The sequence below is a fragment of the Nomascus leucogenys genome, chromosome 2, assembly GCF_006542625.1.
Source record: "Nomascus leucogenys isolate Asia chromosome 2, Asia_NLE_v1, whole genome shotgun sequence".
Taxonomy (NCBI): Eukaryota; Metazoa; Chordata; class Mammalia; order Primates; family Hylobatidae; genus Nomascus; species Nomascus leucogenys.
This window is the reverse complement of record NC_044382.1, coordinates 70,075,349-70,094,434: the sequence shown is the minus strand read 5'-3', so window position 1 is coordinate 70,094,434 and position 19,086 is coordinate 70,075,349.

The following is a 19,086-nucleotide window of genomic DNA, read 5'->3' as shown; positions in this document are numbered from 1 at the left end:
CTACTAAACATACAAAAAATAAAAATAAAAAATTAACCAGACGTGGTGGTTAGTAGTTGCTTGTAATCCCAGATACTCGGGAGGCCGAGGCAGGAGAATCTCTTGAACCTGGGAGGCAGAGCTTGCAATGAGCTGAGTTTGTGATTCTCCCATCTGCAGGCTGCAGGCTGTACAAGCATGGCTCTAGAATCTGCTTCTGGCAAGGGCCTCAGGAAGCTTACAATTACCGTGGGAGCTGAAGGGGGAGCAGGCATGTTACATAAAGAAAGTGGGAGCAGGAGAGACGGGGAAGGGGTGGGTGCCATGCACTTACAAACAACAAGATCTCACATGCAGTCAGGTGAGAGCTTACTTATCACCAAGGGGATGGTGCTGAACCATTCATGAGGGATCTGCCCCCATGATCCAATCACCTCCCACCAGGCCCCACCTCCAACACTGGGAATCATTGCAACATGAGATTTAAAGGGGAAAAAAATCCAAACTATGTCAGTTGCCTTGAATTGTCTCTATAGAGCATATAGCCCCTTTCCCTTTCGTAGGTGAGCCTTGGGTCTGGGGAGATATCATGCTGAGATCTACCTGTCTTGCTGATGCTCAAGACTAAACTTCTGTGTATAAGTTCCCTCATAAATCACCCTTCATTGACAAACTGGTTCATCTACCTCATTCCTCGGTTTGATGCTCCTTTGGCATTTGAGGGCTGCTTTGCATATATGACACTTTCATAGAGCAGATGTAAAATTTTTGCTGTTATTGTTGGTTTTTTGTTTGTTTTCTATAGAGACAAGGTCTGCCTGTGTTGCCCAGGCTGGAGTGCAGTGGTGCAATGCCAGCTCATGGCAGCCTCATCCTCCCAGGCTCAAGCAATTGAGGTGTCTTCCATCTCAGCCTTCCAAGTAGTCAGGACAGCAAGTGCATGCCACTACACCTGGATACTGTTTTTTATTTTTTTTCTGATTTGTTTTTAGTAGAGATGAGGTTTTGCCATATTGCTCGGGCTGGTTTTGAACTCCTGGGCTTCAGCAATTCACCTGCCTTGGCCTCCCAAAGTTCAAGGGTTACAGGTGTGAGCCACCATGCTCAACTGTTGTTGTTTTTTGAGATAAGGTCTCACTCTGTTGCCCATGCTGGAGTGCAGTGGCATGATCATAGCTCACTGCAACTTCTACCTCCTGGGCTCAAGAGATCCTCCCTCTACAGTCTCCCACATAGCTAGGACTACAGGCAAGTGTTACCACGCCTGGCTATTTTTTTTTTTTTTAAATTTTTGTAGAGACAGGGTCTCCCTATGTTGCCCAGGCTGGTCTCAATCTTCTGGGCTCAAGTGGTCCTCTCACCTCAGCCTCTCAAAGTGCTGGGATTACAGACATGAACAACCACACCCAGCCAGATATAAAATTAACAGTGCTTAAATCCTATGATATAAAGTCAATACATCTTATGTTACATGATAAAATGAGAGGAAAGAAAACAAAGATATTTGCTGCACAAACATGTTCATAATAAAATAAGGAGGAGGCCGGGAGTGGTGGCTCACACCTGTAATGCCAGCACTTTGGGAGGCCGAGGCGGGCAGATCACGAGGTCAGGAGATCGAGACCATCCTGGCTAACACGGTGAAAGCCCGTCTCTACTAAAAATATTTTAAAAAATTAGCTGGGCGTGGTGGCGGGCCCCTGTAGTCCCAGCTACTCAGGAGACTGAGGCAGGAGAATGGCGTGAATCCGGGAGGTGGAGCTTGCAGTGAGCCGAGATTGCACCACTGCACTCCAGCCTGGGTGACAGTGCAAGACTCCATCTCTAAATAAATAAATAAATAAATAAATAAATAAATAAATATAAAAACACAAAATAAAATAAGGAGGAAATATAACAATTACAGTCCTCATTTCTGTAACCAGTCATGTGGTCTTGGCTGTGTATTTATTTATAACTATCTTCCTCCACTACCCCATTCTGTATTCCTTTTGCCTTCAGCAAACACCTCAGGTGGTCATGGTTCTTTATTTGGTGTTGTGATCCAACCTTCATTCCTGAAGGACCTGGGCCATATCTAGTCCTGTCTGGATTGGATTGTTGTATATTTTTCCGTTCCACTTAATCAGAGGGCATGGTCATACTGAGAGATGCTCTACAGGATCTCATGAATTGCAGACGTACTCTTTCTTACCTCCATTGTGGAGTAGTAGTCCAAGTTTCCCTTGGTAGTCAGAATCAATTTATCTAGCTACTAGAGGATTCCCTTCTTTTCTTGTTGATTCAGGGTGTTGAGGAGCCCAAAGTGGCTGGGCGGTAGCCTTTACTTCCAGCTCAATGCAATTATTGTTGTGTCTCCAGATGGAAGCATTCCTTCTTCTGGAACTAAGAGCTCTAGACCAGCAGAGCACAAAGTTGTGAGAACAGGAACCAAAAATTTTGCTACTGGGTCACTAGAAGTAATAGTGGTTCAGCTGGGCACAGTGGTTCATGCCTGGAATCCCAGTGCTTTGGGAGGCAAAGGCAGGAGGATTGCTTGAGGCCAGGAGTTCGAGACCAGCCCAAACAGCATAGGGAGACACTGTTTCTACTATATATATATATATATTTTTCTCTTTGTTAAACTAGCTGGGCATGGTGGCAAGCACTTGTAGTCCTAGCTACTTGAGAGGCTGAGGTGGGAGGATTGCTTGAGCCCACGAGTTTGAGGCTACAGGGAGCTATGGCCATGCCACTGCACTCCAGCCTGGGCAACAGAGCAAGACTCTAAGAAAAAAAAATTGGTGAATGGTGCCACTCCCATTTCCACCCTTGATTCCTGACTGTGATTTCCTGCTGTAAGAGAAACAGCACCATGGCCAGGCTCATTGGCTCATGCCTGTAATCCCAGCACTTTGGGAGTCCGAGGCGGGTGGATCACCTGAGGTCAGGAGTTCAAGATCAGCCTGACCAACATGGCAAAACCTCGTCTCTACTAAAAAATACAAAAATTAGCTGGTGTGGTGGCAGGTGCCTGTAATCCCAGCTACTCAGGAGGTTGAGTCATGAGAATTGCTTGAACCCGGGAGGCAGATGTTGCAGTGAGCCGAGATCGCACCAGTGCACTCCAGCCTGGGCAACAAGAGGGAAACTCTGTTTCAAAAAAAAAGGAAAGAAAAAGAAAGAAAGAGCCGGCCGGGCACGGTGGCTCAAGCCTGTAATCCCAGCACTTTGGGAGGCCGAGGCGGGCGGATCACGAGGTCAGGAGATCGAGACCACGGTGAAACCCCGTCTCTACTAAAAATACAAAAAATTAGCCAGGCGTGTTGGCGGGCGCCTGTAGTCCCAGCTACTCGGGAGGCTGAGGCAGGAGAATGGCGTGAACCCGGGAGGCGGAGCTTGCAGTGAGCCGAGATCGCGCCACTGCACTCCAGCCTGGGCAACAGAGCGAGACTCCGTCTCAAAAAAAAAAAAAAAAAAAAAAAAAAAAGAAAAAGAAAGAAAGAAAGAAAAAGAAAGAAAGAAAGAAAGAAAGAAGAAGAGAAAAACAAAACAAACAGCACTGTATATTGGATGCTGATTCAGAGCATATACAGCCTTCTGGTGAACCTTGCCCTAGCCCTCCTAGCTGGTACTGTAACTAAGTCTTCAAAAGACCCTTTCACTGTTTCATCAAACCAGCTACTTCAGAATGGTGGGAAAAGACCAGTGAATTCCATGAGCTTGAACCCATTGCTGCATTCCTTTTGCTGTGAGTTCATTGATGAGAAGCAATGCTGTGTGGAACATCAATACCATTACAATAGATAAGACATTCATAAGCCCACAAATGGTAGTTTTGGTAGAAGCATTGTGTGCAGGGAAGGCAAATTAATATGCAGAGTAAGAGTTTATTACAAGCCCACACAGTGGTGCACACCTGTAGTTCTAGCTACTTGGGAGGCTGCGGCAAAGTGGGAGGATTTCTTGAGAACAGGAGTTCAAAGCTGTAGTGTGCTATAATGCCTGCAAATAGCCACTGCACTCCAGCCTGGGCAACAGAGCAAGACCCCATCTCTAAAAATAAAAAATAAGAATCAAAAAAAATTTTTTAAGAATCTATTATAGTAAGAACAAAACACTGTCCCTTCCATGATAGAAGAAGTCCATTGTAATCAACCTGCCACTGGGGAGCTGGCTGATTACCCCCCGGGGAATATCAGGGACTCAGTCTTGGTCTCTGCTGCTGATGGACTGGGCACTCACCAGTGGCCATAGCCAGGTCAGCTTTGATGAGTGGTAGTCCATATTCCCAAGCCCATGATTAACCTCCATCCCTGACCATGGCCACTCTGCTCATGAGCCCACTGGCTGATGACAGGAGTGGCTGGAGAAAGAGGCTGATGGGTATCCACAAAATAGGTCATCCTATCCACTTGATTTTTAAAGTCCTGCTCTACTGAGATCACCCTTGGGTGAGCATTCACAAGGGAGACAAATATCTTACGATTTTTGCTCATTCTGCGAGGTCTATTCACATACCTCTTCTCCAAATTTCCTTGTTAACCAGTTTTCCAATCATTTTCCTTCCAAGTTCCTGAACGTCCAGCCAAACTACTGTCCACAGCCCATGAGATTGGTATATAATTGCGTGTCTGACCATTTTTTCTTCCAAGCAAAGCATGCTGCCTGAAGTTTTGCCACTGGGAAGATTTCCCTTCACTGCTGTCCTTAAGGGGTGTCTCAGAGAGAAGCTATAGCGCTGTCCACTTTCAGATGGCACACACGTATTGTGCAGAAGTACCTGGAAACCAGGCCTGTCCTATCTTCCTCTGTCAGCTGATTGTAGGGACCTCCCTAAGAGGCCATAGGTACAGAACGGGAGAGAGAAGACAGTGTAGCGGGGCAGGGGACCGTTGGTATTTGTGCCAGTCCTTCATTAACTTACTTGTGCCTTCAGGGCCTGCTTGAACTCAATCATGTATATACCACTTCCATTTGATGGTGGAGTGCTCCTGTGCACATCCAAATTTATGGCATTGGAGATCAGATAGCACCCAGTTTGTGATGGGCAGCTCAAGTCACATTGTAACTTGGTGGCCATGCTTGAGCATTCAGTCTTTTTTTTCCCGAGACGGAGTCTCACTCTGTCGTCTAGGCTGGAGTGCAATGACGCAATCTTGGCTCACTGCAACCTCTGCCTCCAGGGTTCAAGTGATTCTCCTGCCTCAGTCTCCCAAGTAGCTGGGATTACAGGCGCATGCCACCATGCCCGGCTAATTTTTGTATTTTTAGTACAGATGGGCTTTCACCATGTTGGCCAGGCTGACCTCGTGATTCACCCACCTCAGCCTCCCAAAGTGCTGAGATTACAGGTGTGAGCCACCGTGTCCGGCCAAGCATTCAGTCTTTACCAAGGCCCAGGAGCAGGCCAAGAGCTGTCTCAAAAGGAAAGTAAGCTGAAGGATGGCAGGGCTCTGCTGCAAAATTCTAAGGATCTGTGCTATAATCCACCTACAGGAACATGCTAAAGACTCCAAACAGCACCCCTGTCTGCCACTGACCCTTCAAGCACCACTGGTTCTGCCGGATCATATGGCCCAAGGGGCGGAGCAGCTTGCACAGCAGCCTGGACCCATTGCAGAGCCTTGTCAGGTTCTGAGTCCCATTCAACAGTTGCAGCTTTTTGGGTCACCCAGTAAATAGATTAGAATATCACACCTAAATGAAGAATATGTTGCCTCCAAAATCCAAAGACACCCACGGGGCATTGTGCCTGTATTCTGCCTGTAGGAGGGGCCAGATGCAACAACTTCTCCCTCACCTTAGAAGGGATATCTCAACATTCCCCACACCACTGGTTCTCTAGAAGTTTCACCGAGGTAGAAGGCCCTTGAATTTTGGTTGGATTTATTTTTCACCCTCTGACATGCAAGCGTCTTACCAGTGAGTGTAGAGTAGTTGATACTCTTTGCTTCCTGGGTCCAATCAGCATGGTGGCTTCAATGTAACGGACCAGTGTGATGTCTTGTGGAAAGGAAAGGCAATTCATTGGGAATTTAATTTTGTTTTATTTTTAATAATTTTTGCCGTACATAGTAGGCATATATATTTATGGGGTACATGAAATGTTTTGATACAGGCATGTAATGCATAATGATTACATGGAGAATGGGGTTCCATCCCCTTGAGCACTTATCCTTTGTGTAACAATCCAATTATACTTTCAGTTATTTTAAAATGTACAATTATTATTGACTATAGTTACCCTGTTGTGCTATCAAATAGCGGGTCTTATTCATTCTTTCTAACTACTGTTTTTGTACCCATTAATCACCCCTACCTCCCACCTCCCCCACTATCCTACCCTTCCAAGCTTCTGATAATCACCCTTCTACTCTCTATGTCCATGAGTTCAGTTGTTTTGATTTTTAGATCCTACAAATGAGTGAGAACATGCAATGTTTGTCTTTCTGTGTAAATTTTGACATAGGGCTAGAGAGTTGACATATGCCCCCCAGGCAGGACCTGAAGGTGTATTGCTGGCCCTGCCTGCTGAAAGCAAACTGCTGTTATGGGCCTCATGGACAGGAATTTGAGGGAAAGGCGTTTGCCAGTTCAATAGCTGCAAATCAGGAACCAGGGGATGTGTTAATTTGCTTAAGCAATGAAACCACATCTGATACAGCAGCTGCAATTGGAGTCACCACCTGGTTAAGCTTGTGATAATCCACTGTCATCCTCCAAGATCCATCTGTGTTCTGCACAGGCCAAATGGGCAAATTGAATGGGAATGTGGTGGGAATCATCACCTCTGCATCCTTCATGTCCTTGATGGTGGCACTAATCTCTGCAATCCCTCTAGGAATGTGTTATGCTTTGGGTTTACTATTTTCCTAGTTCAAGCCAGCTCTAATAGCTTCCACTTGGCCTTTCCTCCCATAACAGCCCTCACGCCGCAGGTCAGGGAAACAATATGGGGATTCTGCCAGCTTCTTTGTATGCCTATTTCAATTACATATTCTGGAACTGGAGAAATAACTGCAGAATGGGTTGGGACCCACTGGGCCCACTGTGAGGCAGACTTGAGCTAAAACTCCATTGATCACCTGACCTCCATAAGCCCCTACTCCCACTGGTAGGCCACAGTGGCATTTTGGGTACCCCAGAATTGGTATCAGCTCAGAGCTGGTGTCTAGTAGTCCCCAAAAGTTCTGATTACTTCCTTCTTCCCAATGCACAACTACTGTGGTTACAGGTCCCTGGCTATAGGTCCCTTTGGGGAAGACTGGGAAAAAGATTAATAGCATACATTTTTATTAGCCAGGCACACGGGTTCGAGCCTGTAGTCCCAGCTAGTCGGCAGGCTAAGGCGGGAGAATCATTTGAGCCCAGGAGTTTGAGACTGCAGTGAGCCATGTAATCCCAGCAGTTTGGGAGGCCGAGGTGGGCAGATCATGAGGTCAAGAGTTTGAGACCAGCCTAGCCAACATGTTGAAACCCTGTCTCTACCAAGAATACAAAAATTAGCCAAGTGTGGTGGCGGGCACCTGTAATTCCAGGTACTGCACTCCAGCCTGGGCAACAGAGTGAGACTCTGTCTCAAAAACAAAAACAAAAACAAAAAACAAAACACATACACACACACAACAAGATAGATTTTTAGGAGTATTGGGGTTATTCTTCAACAGGTCCAGGTATCCCCTTCATTCAAGTGGTCCTGGGTCAGTAAAGTGGCTGATGTCCAGCAATTCATTGAGGAGTTATGAATCAATTTTTATGATTCATGTTAAACTTTTGTTCATCTGACCTAGAAATTTTCTGCATATACAGATCAAGTAAGAAAATATTTCACTTCTAGGAACACCCTGATAAACTTGCCAATGCCAAAGGTCTTCATGAGTCAGACCATTCTGATTGCTGCCTTGATTCTGCTGTTCATCATGACAACCACACCCCCCTTGCCTCTGTTGGTTGAGTGCCAAAACTTGGCACCTACCACTCTGGGCAGGGGTGGGATCCAATGACTCCCATTGCATTTAGGCTTCCCGATTCTGTGAGTGCAGTTTCCATCGAAAGGCCAGGCCTACAGAGTAGGGTGATCACAGAGCTCTCCAAGCATGTGCTCCCCTCATGATGTTATGTTTCACGGTATTGGTGAAAGGTGTGTCTTTTGAACCTTCCCATTGTGGGTGAATAGGCCTTAAATGACAAATTCACTCTAGCATGCCAATCTCCCTAAGCTTCTGAATTCCTTTCCCTACATTAAACCAAGGCAGGTACGGCATTTCCAATTTGCTCACCATGGGCCAGGTTTCGGTCCATGTTTTCCACGTTTGAGCCAATCAACCAAAGTGTTAGAGCCTTTTCTTTTCTTTCCTTTCCTTTTTTTTCCCCCCAAGACAGAGCCTTGCTCTGTCACCCAGGCTGGAGTGCAGTGGTTCAATCTCAGCTCACTGCAACCTCCGCCTCCCGAGTTTAAGCAGTTCTCCTGCCTCAGCCTCCCGAGTAGCTGGGATTACAGGTGCCTGCCACCACGTCTGGCTAATTTTTGTATTCTTGGTAGAGACAGGGTTTCACCATGTTGGCCAGACTGGTCTCGAACTCTTGACCTCATGATCTGCCCTCCTCAGCCTCCCAAACTGCTGGGATTACAGGTGTGAGCCACCGTGTCCAGCCTTCTTTTTTTTTTTTTTTGACAGGGTCTCACTCTATCAGCCAGGCCAGAGTATGGCTCACTGCAGCCTCAACCTCCCAGGCTCAAATGGTCCTCCTCCCTCAACCTCCTGAGTAGCTTGGACTACAGGAACACACCATCATGCCTGGCTGGCTTTTTTTTTTTTGAGATGGAGTCTCACTCTGTCACCCAGGCTGGAGTGCAATCGCGTGATCTCGGCTCACTGCAACCTCCACCTCCCGGGTTCAAGCAATTCTCCCACTTCAGTCTCCAGTAGCTGGGACTACAGGTGCACATCACCATGCCCAGCTAATTTTTGTATTTTTAGTACAGATGGGGTTTCACCATATTGGCCAGACTGGTCTCAAACTCGTGACCTCAAGTGATCTGCCCACCTCAGCCTCCCAAAGTGCTGGGGTTACAGGCATGAGCAACTGTGTCCAGCATGTAATTTATAAATTACACTTTACCATAGGTATGTGTATATAGAAAAAAGCATAGTATATGTAGGGTTTGGTACTATCCACAGTTTCAGTCTTCCACTGGGGGTCTTGGAACATATTCCCTTAGGCTAAGAGGGGACTACTCTACTTGAGTTTTCTAATTTATATGGACAGAAATGGGAGAGCATGTGTGAGAATGGATACTAAGGGTATGGGATGATGGTGGAAAGAACATAAGGTTGGGTCAGGCTAAATTAATTGATTTGGGCCCACTAAGCAGAGATTCTGCCTTTAATTCTTCAGTTTAGGGAGTTAGAAAGGCTCTAGGACAGGTGTGGTGGCTCATGCCTATAATCCCAGGACGTTGGGAGGCTGAGAAGACAGGATCCCTTGAGCCCAGGACTTTGAGACCAGCCTGGGCAACATAGCAAGACCTTGACTGTACTAAAAAAAAAAAAAAAATTAGGCCGGGCATGGTGGCTTGAGCCTGTAATCCCAGAACTTTGGGAGGCCAAGGCAGGCAGATCACCTGAGGTCGGGAGTTTGAGACCAGCCGGTGCAACATGGCAAAACCCTGTCTCTCCTAAAAAAAAAAAAAAAAAAAAAATTAGCCAGGTGTGGTGGTGTGTGCCTGTAGTCCCAGCTACTCAGGAGGCTGAGACAGGAGAATCACTTGAACCCAGGAGGTGGAGATTGCAGTGAGCTGAGATTGTGCCACTGCACTCCAGCACGTGACACTCTGTCTCAAAAACAAACAAACAAACAAAAATTAGGCACCGGAAGAGATTAATAATAACTAATAATAAAATAGAGCAATTATAACAACATGCTGTAATGAAAGTTTTCACTCACTGTGGTCTAACTTGCAATTTGAGGTGTGACAGCAAAACTAGCATGAATTTCATTTCTTTTTCCTTCTTCACAGTTTCACAGATAAAAGATTTGTTCTTACTATAGATCTTAGCAACCTCAACATATGAGTTTTTTTCTTTCCTTATTAAGTTGAGCACTTTCACCTCCTCACTTAGAAGAAGTTCTTGACAGCTTTTCTTTGGCATATCTGAATTGCCAGCATCACTACTCTTACACTTTGGGGCTACTATTGAGTGAAATAAAAGCCACTTGCACACAAACACTGTGATACCATGACAGTCAATCTGATAACTGAGACAGCTACTAAGTGAAAATGAGTGAATAGCATACACAGTGCAGGTATGCTGGACAGAGGGATGATTCGCATCCTGGGTGGGATGGTGTAAGATTTTGTTTTTTGTTTTTTTTAATTTATCGTATTATTTTATTTATATTCTTTATTTCTTTAAAACAACCTTAAGTCCATTTAGCAATGATACAATATTTTATCACACTACTCAGAACAACATGCAATTGAAATTATGAGTTGGTTGGGCATAGTGACTCATGCCTATAATTCCAGTGTTTTGGAAGGCCAAGGTGGGAGGCAACATTGAGGCTAAGAGTTCAAGACCAGCGTGGACAACACAGTGAGACCACCATCTCTACAAAAACCAAACCAAACCAAACCAAACCAAAACAAAACAAAAAAATTGGCCAGGCTTGGTGGTGCACACCTGTAGTCCCAGCTAACTTGGGAGGCAAGATGGGAAGATTGAGCCCAGGAGTTCAAGGCTGCAGTGAGCTATGATCACACCACTGTACTCAAGCCTGAGTGGAGAGCAAGACCCTGTCTGTCTCAATAAGAAAACAAAACAAAACGAAACAAAACAAAACAAAAACAGAAAAAAAAAGTATGAGTTGCTTACTTCTGGAATTTTCCATTTAATACTTTTGAATCATGGTTGACTGTGGGTAACTGAAACTGTGGAAAGCAAAGCCATGGATTGGGGGGACTGCTTTGGAGCATCGCATCCCTCCTCTTGGGTCACACTTTGTACTTTACCTTAGGGGCCTACTGATACTTGGGTCTAGTTACAGGTCTAGAACCAAAGGGGGATGTTGGGGTGGTCCCGTAACAGAATCAGCATAGTCTTGCCATCAACTGCCTCAGTGGAGGCCTTTACAGTTTCCTCAGGCAATGCAGAGTTAATTCCCTGAGATAGCGGTGGGAGAGTGATGGGGAGACCCATACCACTGGGGTAGGGAGGCCTCTTCCACTGGCAAGGGAGATACATTAGACTTTCGGGGCTCAATGTCTCTTATCAAGGTCTTCCCACACATCCCTATTTCAATTTCCAGGATCCTGTCATTTCCCAATCAATATGCTCACTTTAACATGAGATGCCCTGTGAGGCTGGATACAATTCAGTCAGTCACAGAATGAGGCTCTGCATTTGATTTTCAGCAGTCTCAGCTCTGTGGCTATAGGAGACAGAAGTCTTCTTCAGGCTCGCATACAAGCTCCAAAGCAATCTACTTTACTAACACTGTCACAGATACACCCAGAAATAATGTTTAATCTGGGCACCCTGTGTCCCAATAAAGTTGACACATAAAATTAACTATCACACACATATACACACACCAAGACCCCAAAGTGGCTTGTAAACTGAGCAAGTTTGTTTCTAGAACAGTAGAATTAAAAGACATTTCGGCTGGGCAAGGTGGCTCATGCCTCTAATCCCAGCGCTTTGGGATCGCTGAGGCAGGAGGGTCACGTGAGTCCAGGAATTCAAGACCAGCACATGGTAAAACGCTGTCTCTTAAAAAAAAACAAAAAAAAAACAACAACAAAAAATTAGCTGGGTGTGGTGGTGCCTGCCTTTAGTCCTAGCTACACAGGAGTCTGAAGTGGGAGGATCATCTGAGCCCAGGAGGTTGGTGGAGGCTGCAGTGAGCCATGATTGGGCCACTGCACTCCAGCCTGGGTGACAGAGTAAGACCCTGTCTCAAAAATAAATAAATAAATAAATAAATAAATAAATAAATTTGGATTATCCTGAACAACATACAAGCTTCGACATTGCTAATTATTTTTAAGTCTTGCTGAAAAATATTTCCCTACTTGGAATCTGCCTGGTATTTATGAAGGAGAAAAATAACATGAAACAATAACATATATTTTGTGCAAAAAGGGGAAGGTTTGTAAATGGGGCCTAAGATTATTCATAACTGGAGCAAATGCTTCATAATGTAAATGATGAAGATACTAATACTAAGAAACTATTTATGGTTTTTACTAACTCCAGAATAAAGTACTTTAATCACATACTGTCTAAAATATAGTTGTAATGACAGTTTGTTTTTTTGAGACAGGGTCTTGTTCTGTTGCCCAGGCTAGAGTGCAGTGGCAGGATTATAGCTCAACCCAGGAGTAACCTTGAACTTCTGGGTTGAAGGAATCCTCCTGCCTCAGCCTCCAAAGTAGCTGAGACTACTTGTGCATACCCCACCACACCCAGCTAATTTTGTCTTATTGTTATTTTTTATTATTATTATTATTTTGAGAGGGAGTTTCCCTCTTGTTGCCCAGGCTGGAATGCAATGGCTTGATCTCAGCTCACTGCAACCTCTGCCTCCCAAGTTCAAGCGATTCTCCTGCTTCAGCCTCCTAAGTAGCTGGGATTACAGGAATGTGCCACCATGCCCGGCTAATTCTGTATTTTAGTAGAGACAGGGTTTCACCATGTTGGTCAGGTTTGTCTCAAACTGCTGACCTCTGGTCATCCGCCCGCCTCGGCCTCCCTAAGTGCTGGGATTATAGGCGTGAGCCACCACGCCCAGCCTATTTTATTTTTTGTAGAGATGGGGGGGTCTCATCATGTTGCCCAGGCTGGTCTTGAACTCCTGGCTGAAGCAATCCTATCCTCCTCAGCCTCCCAAAGTGTTGGGATTACAGGCATGAGCCACCACATCCTGCCTTAATGACAATTATTAATAATACCAGGTAGTAGTTGTGGAATTTCCCTCCTGTTTTGTTCAAGTTAATAAATCAAGGCCAGGCATAGTGGCCCACACCTGTAATCTTGGCACTTTGGGAGGTCAAGATGGGAGGATTATCTGAGGCCAGCAGTTCAAGACCAGCCTGGGAAATCCTGCAGATTTACCAGGGAAGTAGGAGGCTGGACTAGAATAGTAATGCCAGCCCAGGTGGGAGGATCGCTTGAGGCCAGAAGTTCAAGACCAGCCTGGGCAATGTAGGAAGACCCCTATCTCTACAAAAAAATGAAAAAATTAGCCTGGCATGGTGGCACACGCCTGTAGTCCCAGCTACTTGCAAGGCTGAGGCAGGAGGATCACTTGAGCCCAGGAGTTCCAGGATGCAGTGGGCTAAGGTCACACTACTGCACTCTAGCCTGTGACAAAGTGACGCTTCAGTTCTAAAAAGAGTAAATAACTAAATGAAAACACGTTTAAATTTGCATGATTCTTGGGTAGTTTTCTTTCTTCTTATTTCTCTACTAAATTTTTACTCTGTAGAACTTTGGTGTTTCAGTAAATCTTGCAAGTTAACACTATCAATTCAACATCTTTCTTGCCTAGGAAGAAAAATATTGAGAATGAACAGGATGCTAAATTATGGAGGTACATGTCTGGGGTTGTGATAGCTGCGTTTTTTGGCTTATCAATGTTGACGATTTTCAAGGCTCCAATAAATGTCTGTTCTTTTGTTCTAAATAGCAAAATGAAAAAGGTTGAGTAAAATTGATTATTGAAATTGGTGTTGTCTATTTTTAAAAATGCAGTAGTAGATTATTTGGGATAAAACATTGAAGATTTTTTGGGGAAAGTGAATGCAGTTGTTCCTTGAACTGTGTGAGTTCACTTATATGTGGATATTTTCAATAAATATGTGGGAAAAATTTTCAGAGATTTGGGACAATTTGAAAAAACTTGCAGAATAGCCTAGAAATGGCAAAAAAAAAAAAATTTAAAAAGTTGGCCAGGCCCAGTGGCTCATGCCTGTAATCCCAGCACTTTGGGAGGCCAAGGGGGTGGATCCCCTGAGGTCAGGGGTTCGAGACCAGCCTGGCCAACATGGTGAAACCCCATATCTACTAAAAATACAAAAATTAGCCAGATGTGGTGGCACACCCCTGTAATCCCAGCTACTTGGGAGGCTGAGGCACGAGAATCACTTGAACCCAGGAGGCGGAGGCTGCAGTGAGCCGAGGCCATGCCCCTGCACTCCAGCCTGGGTGACAGAGTGAGAATCTGTCTCAAAAAAAAAAAAAAAAAAAAAAAATTAAGAAAAGTTAGGTAGAGGCCGGGCGCGGTGGCTCACGCTTGTAATCCCAGCACTTTGGGAGGCCGAGGCGGGCGGATCACGAGGTCAGGAGATCGAGACCACGGTGAAACCCTGTCTCTACTAAAAATACAAAAAATTAGCCGGGCGTGGTGGCGGGCGCCTGTAGTCCCAGCTACACGGAGAGGCTGAGGCAGGAGAATGGCGTGAACCCGGGAGGCGGAGCTTGCAGTGAGCCGAGATTGTGCCACTGCACTCCAGCCTGGGCGACAGAGCGAGACTCAGTCTCAAAAAAAAAAAAAAAAAAAAAAAGAAAAGTTAGGTAGAAATGCACAAGATATATGTAGACACTAGTGTATTTTACCATTTACTTCCATAAAATATGCACAAACCTCTTACAAAAAGTTAAAATTTGGCCAGTGCGGTGGCTCACGCCTGTAATCCCAGCACTTTAGGAGGCCGAGGCGGACGGATCACGAGGTCAGGAGCTCGAGACCAGCCTGGCCAACATGGTGAAACCCCGTCTCTACTAAAAGTACAAAAATTAGCCGGTGTGGTGGCAGGCACCTGTAGTCCCAGCTACCCGGGAGGCTGAGGCAGGAGAACTGCTTGAACCTGGGAGGCAGGGATTGCAGTGAGCCGAGATCACGCCACTGCACTCCAGCCTGGGTGACAAGGCGAGACTCTGTCTCAAAAAAAAAAAAAAAGTTAAAATTTGCCCAAACTGATATACAAATATACTTACAGATCATACATGGCATCACTCACAGTTGAAAAAAATGTAAACAAACAAAGATGCGATAGTAAATCATAACTGAAAAAAATTACCTGTAGTACATAGTGCAGTACTGTAATAATTTTGTAGTTACTTCTAGTTGTTATTGAGAATATCTGCTTAAAACACCAGGTACCACTAATCATCTGTGTGAGCAGTTGTCTCTTTGGCAAACTGTACATAGCAGTAAAAAGTGATCTCTCTCAGTTCTCGAGGCTCAAGCGATCCTCCCACCTCACCTCCCGAGTAGCTGGGTCTGCAGGCACAGGCCACCATGCCTGGCTAATTTTTTGTATTTTTAGGAGAAACAACATGTTGCCCACGAAGGTTTCAAACTCCTGAGCTCAAACAATCTGCCCACCTTGGCCTCCCAAAGTGCTGGGATTACAGGAGCGAGCCACCACACTCGGCCCCAGCTGAATGATTTTTAAGGTACCTTCCAGAAGACATGCTTTATAATTCTATACCATGGCACATATCCGACACTCAATTACAGTGCCTCATCTTCTTGTGCCCAGAGCAGGTTCCTGACCCAGGGCCTTGGTGTTTGCCATCCCCTCTGTCTAATGGACCATTCCTTAGATGGTCACAGCCCACTCCTTCACTTACCGCTCGGCTCAAATATCACTTCCTCAGAGCAGCCTTCCCTGATTAGCCTATCTAAAAATAGCATGCTGTCACTGTCCTTTAGCCTGCCTTCTTTTTCTTCATCGCATTTACCACTGTCTGACTTTATAGGCTTCCCTTGCTCACTGGCAAACTAGGTCCACCAGGGCAGGGACCTCATCAGAATTGTTCGTTGCTGTATCCCCAGAATCAGAATTGTTCGTTGCTGTATCCCCAGAATCTGGCATCTAATAGTTGCTCAAGACCATATTTATTGAATTAATTGAATGAATTGCAATTTGAGTTTAAATATTTACTTCTTTTTGCCTCCTCAACCAGACAGGAAATTCATGGAAGGCAGCCAAAGGCCCTGGTTGCTTATTTATCTCCTCTAAAGCAATTAGCTCAATTCTGAATGGGTGACAGATATTCAACCAAGATTTGCTGAAGGCCTTGAAACAAGGATAAGTTACACAGCTAACCAACATGCATTCTTTCCAGGTGAATGGTCACAGTAATGCCTTGTCTTTCGGCCCACACATCACAGTCTACAAAGTTTTTATTTTTTTTTGAGACAAGAGTCTCCCTCTGTTGCCCAGGCTGGAGTGGAGTGGCATGATCTTGGCTCACTGCAACTTCCCCCTCTTGGGTTCAGGTGATTCTCCTGCCTCAGCCTCCCAAGTAGCTGGGATTACAGACACACACCACTACGCCTGGCTAGTTTTTTGTACTTTTGGTAGAGATGGGGTTTCACCATGTTTGCCAGGCTGGTCTTGACCTCCTGACCTCAAGTGATCTGCTCACCTCGGCCTCCCAAAGTGCTGGGATTACAGGCATGAACCACTGCACCTGGCCATAAAGGTTTTTTGTTTGTTTGTTTGTTTGTTTTCAGACAGAGTTTCCCTCTTGTTGCCCAGGCTGGAGTGCAATGGCAGAATCTCGGCTCACTGCAACCTCTGCCTCCCAAGTTCAAGCAACTCTCCTGCCTCAGCCCCCTGAGTAGCTGGGATTACAGGCATGCACCACCATGCCCAGCTAATTTTGTATTTTTAGTAGAGACGGGGTTTCTCCATGTTGGTCAGGCTGGTCTCCAACTCCCAACCTCAGGTGATCTACCCGTCTCAGCCTCCCAAAATGCTGGGATTATGGGTGTGAGCTACCGTGTCTGGCACCATAAAGTTATTTTTATATATTTTTTTCTATGGAGGTGGAGTCTTGCACGTTGCCCAAGCTGGTCTCAAACTCCTGAGCTGAAGCAATCTGCCTACTTTGGCTTCCAGAAGTGCTGGGATTATAGGCTTGAGCCACTGCACCCAGCCTACAGTATATTTTTATGTATGTTAACTAATTTTTATCATTTTGCCAATACTTTAGTAGTTCTTAACCTTTGCCTGAGGAAATCAGCACTCAAATATAACAAATGTTAATTTCTTGCACATGCTATTACTAATTTTGAGTACCTTGAAAAAACTTAGATACCAATGGCATTTAATGTGTTCTAGAATGTCTGAATAAATATTTTATTTTATTTATTTTTTTGAGACAGGGTTTCGTTCTGTCACCCAGGCTAGAGTACAGTGGTGCAATGTCGGCTCACTGCAACCTCTGCCTCCTGGGTTCAAGTGATTCTCCTGCCTCAGCCTCCTGAGTAGCTGGGATTACAGGTGTGCACCTATGAGGCCCAGCTAATTTTTGTGTTTTTAGTAGAGATGGGGTTTCACCATGTTGTCCAGGCTGCTTTCAAACTCCTGACCTCAAGTGATCCATCTGCCTCTGCCTTCCAAAGTGCTGGGATTACAGGTGTGAGCCACCGCGCCTGGCCCTGAAGAAATATTGTAAGAGACTAGAATATATACCTGTATTTCAACATGTACGTATGCATGGAGAGATTTTTGGATGAATGTTTAACAGTCTTCACAGTGGGTATTTCTGTTGGTGGGACCTTGATAACATCTATTTTTTTTTTTTTTTTTTTTTGATGGAGTCTCGCTCTGTCACCCAGGCTGGAGTATAGTGGTGCAATCTCAGCTCACTGCAACCTCTGCCTCCCAGGTTCAAGTGATCCTTCCACCTCAGCCTCCAGAGTAGCTGGGACTACTTGTGTGCGCCACCACCCCTGGCTACTTTTTTTGTATTTTTAGTAGAGATGGGGTTTCACCATGTTGGTCAGGCTGGTCTCAAACTCCTGACCTCAAGTGATCCTCCTACCTCAGCCTCCCAAAGTGCTGGGATTACAGGCATGAGCCACCGCGCCCGGCCAATTATGTTTAGTTTTTTGGGCTTTCCATTGTTCTTATTTGAATTAAAAAGAAAAATGTTTCCCTGATCTTATGTCTTGAGATTGAGTTTAAAATTTTTATTATTATTACTATTATTATTATTATTATTTTTACAGGCAAGGTCTTGCTATATTGCTCAGACTGGTCTCAAACTCCAAGCCTCAAGTCACCTTTCGGCCTAAACCTCCCAAAGCGCTGGGATTATAGGTGTAATCCACTATGCCTCTCCTGAATTTTTTTTTTTCAAGCAGGGTTTAAGAAAATAAATTTTTTAGTTTTATTTCCTTTTCTTCTCTTTTGAGACAAAAATCTTGCTGTGCTGCCCAGGCTGGTCTTGAACTTTTGGGCTCAGGTGATCTTCCTGCCTCAGCCTCCCAAAGTATTGGGATTACAGGCATGAGCCATTGCACCTGGTTATTTTTATTTTTATTTTTGAGACAGGATCTCGCTCAGGCTGGAGTGCAGTGTCACAAACACAGCTCACTGTAGCCTCGACTTCCTGTGCTCAAGCCATACTCCCACCTCAGCCTCCCGAGTAGTTGGGACCACAGGCACTCGCCACCACGCACAGCTAATTTTATTTACTTATGTATGTATGTATGTATGTATATATGTATTTATTTATTTATTGAGATGGAGTCTAGCTCTGTTGCCCAGGTTGGAGTGCAGTGGCACGATCTCGGCTCACTGTAAACTCTGCCTCCCAGGTTCAAGTGATTCTCCCACCTCAGACTCCTGAGTAACTGGCCTTACAGATGTGGGCCACCATGCCCGGCTAATTTCTTTTTTTAAGTGGAGATGGAGTTTCACCATGTTGGCCAGGCTGGTCTCAAACTCCTGACCTCAAGTGATCTGCCCACCTCAGCCTCCCGAATTGCTGGGATTACAGGCGTGAGCCACCATGCTTGGCCTGAAAGCATGGATCTTAATAAGTACCCAACATCCTGAGAAGATATAGTTTACAAAAGTATGTAAATCAAACGTATCTCTGATACTTTGCTGAAGAAAGCCTTTTACTTAACACACTTAGGATATTACTATGGTGTAACTGATGAATTAGCATCTGATACTAGTTTGGATACGTCTCCTCCAAATTTCATGTTGAATATTTTTTCTTTTTTATTACCTTGATCCTACGTTAAAGGAAAAGGCCCAGCTCATTTTTAAATTTTTTGTAGAGACAGAGGTCTCACCATGTTGCCTAGGCT